The sequence below is a fragment of the Nematolebias whitei genome, chromosome 15 (assembly GCF_014905685.2).
Source record: "Nematolebias whitei isolate Nwh7 chromosome 15, NemWhi1, whole genome shotgun sequence".
NCBI classification, from domain to species: Eukaryota; Metazoa; Chordata; class Actinopteri; order Cyprinodontiformes; family Rivulidae; genus Nematolebias; species Nematolebias whitei.
The window spans coordinates 38,305,475-38,308,022 of record NC_056512.1 but is presented as its reverse complement, the minus strand read 5'-3'; the positions used below and the strand labels follow the sequence as shown (position 1 = coordinate 38,308,022).

The 2,548-nt window shown below is 44.7% G+C and overlaps 1 protein-coding gene across 1 annotated transcript in view; it reads right to left on the bottom strand.

The window, feature by feature from the left end:
* The window catches only part of arhgap27l (Rho GTPase activating protein 27, like), a 35,016-nt gene extending 32,883 nt beyond the window's left edge, over positions 1–2,133 (bottom strand). Inside the window, exon 1 of the mRNA XM_037689192.1 lies at positions 2,081–2,133. The gene's annotated coding sequence lies outside the window, so the exon portion shown is untranslated. The remainder of the gene's footprint in view (positions 1–2,080) is intronic.
* Positions 2,134–2,548: the final 415 nt, after the last annotated feature.

Sequence of the window (2,548 nt, the reverse complement as noted above, 5' to 3'; positions counted from 1 at the left end):
GACCTGCCGAACCCCGTCCTGGTTCAGGGACAGTCCGGACCTGCCGAACCTCGGCCTGGTTCAGGGACAGTCCTGGTTTTTCATATCAAAACAAACTAATTATTTGAACTGAACCCAAATAGTTCTGGATCTGGACCATGTTGCAGATTTGACTCAGAGCTGAAAGGATTTAGGCAGAACCACCTCAGGCCTAGACCAAGAACCGAAGCACCGGAGGAAGAGCGTTTTCTGATTTGGGTCACACAGAACCAATGAAGATTGGAGCCGTCTGTATTTTCTGTCTGGCCTAATTAATCAAACAGAACCAGTTCAGCCCAAAACCCAGAACTGTACAGACAAACAAACCGGTCCGAGTCAGGTTCATTCACATCCAGACTGAGTAAAACCAGCAGACCGGGTCAAATCTTCACTTTGGGTTTTCCAGAAACATTAACTGTGTTTGACCTAAAACTCAGAGGAGCCGTGAGGTCCAGAACCTTTAGAAACACCATGTAGACCCGTCGTGGCCCCTGCAGGGTTCAGATCTGCATCGTACGAGGAACTCCTCGAGTCTCATAATTCTCAAACCGGTTTTCTAAAACTCATTTAAGAACTGCTTCAGAGCCAGGATCCAGCTTTGAATCTGTTTTTTTTTTTGTTGTTGTTTCAGCCACGAAACTTGGTCTCCAGGCCACAAAAAGTGCTGCAGCACCGGTTCCCCAGAAACACACTGATCTGTGTTCCTTTGAGGGGGTCCCACGTGGACTCATGTGGAGGTTTGAGGAACTGCAGACCCCCCACAGTGAAACATGGCGGTGGCAGCACCATGCTGTGGGTGAGGACTGGTCCCAACCCTCTCAAGTATGGACAACTCTGATCCAAGATCCTCAAACCTCCAACCCAGGGGGGCTGAACTGGTCGCATCCAATCCAGAAAGACTCTAGGCTGGTCCTGCTCCAGAACTGGTGCTCTCCAGAACGGGACTAAAGCTCCAAAAACTAATCAAATGTAACATTTGTATAATTTTACAACAAAATAAAAACTTCCTGTAAAAAACAGAAAAAACGTTTCTTCGGCCGTTTTCTCCTGACCGGTTCAACAAGATTCATTTACAAAAAATTCATGATTTTATTTATAATAAATTCATTATTTACAGAAGAACTCCTTCAGAACATCCTGCAGGTAAATCTTTTTATTTTCAGAATTTATGATCAAAGTTTTATAAAAGAAAAAGTTATTTTAAAAAACTTGATCTTTTTTTTTTTTTTTACTTTTCTGACTTTAAAGGAAATAAAAACTAATTCCAAACCTCCAGACGGAGTCAGAACCCGGTTCAGGTCCGAGAATCACCTTTGCCTGGACTTTAAGGGTTCTACAGACAGTTGTGGTTCTCCTGGACCCAGCAGAACCAGCGATGATGTGAGTGGTCCAGATGTTTAATCTGGGCTCTGGTCTGAACCTCTTTCAGCATCGATACCAAAGTCTTCTTGGGGTTAAATCAAGATCTGAGAAGGTTCTGAAGGTTCTGAGAGGATCCCCTCAAGGAGTCACAAGAACCATCTCAGTCCTTTAGACCTGCAGAGACTGGACCTTTTATTCAAGGACAAAAACCTCCAGAGTTCAGTCCAGATCAGGGTCCAACCCTGGTTCTGTTTGATCAACTTCTGATCAAAAACAGAACCATAGTGGTTTTGATGTACAAGTGTTCTGATCCAGTTTTATTTTCCAGCTGGTCCAGATGTCGGGTCTCAGATCCACATCAACAGTTAAAGCTCAGCAAACGGTTCTGATCCAAAACGGTTCTGGTTCCATCACTGCAGGATAAAAACCTGAACCGGCTCAGTCGTGGACTGAGACCAGAACTGTTATACGCACGCGCGCGTGCGCGCGCACAGCCAGCCAGGAGTTCATCTGAAGCTAAAGAGGTTGAGTTCCTGGACTCTTCAGGATGTTTGTTTCACACAAAGAAAAACTGTTTTTTAACATTGTTTTTGTAAAATAATTATAATAATAAAGTTTTTACATTCAAAACCCAAACCCAAACTAAGCCCACCTCAAGCAGAACCGAAATGTTCCGACCAAATCAATAAAACGGGTTTACCTGCAGTGAAACTCGGGTCCGAACATCCTCATCCAGTTTTTTCTCTTGTTCCTGAAGGCGGCTCAGAATCCTTCAAACAGGTTCCTGTTGGCTCCGCCCACCTCAGACCTGCCAGTGTGCCAGTCCAGGCCTGTCCTCCTCCTCCTCCTCCGCCTCCTCCTCCTCATCCTCCTATGGTTGAGCAGATCCACATCGCCTCCTGGTGTCCTTCTGCAGGCGGTGCAAAGATAATCCCACATGAACCCGTTTGTTCTACAAGAAACAAAAACTCAAGTTTCGGTAAATCTTTGATCTCTTTTCTGTTATGTACAATGTTTAGACCATCCATCCATCCATCCATCATCCATCCATCATCCATCCATCCATCCATCCATCATCCATCCATCCATCATTCATAATCCATCATCCATCCATCCATCATCCATCCATCCATCCATCCATCCATTCATCAATCATCAATACATACAT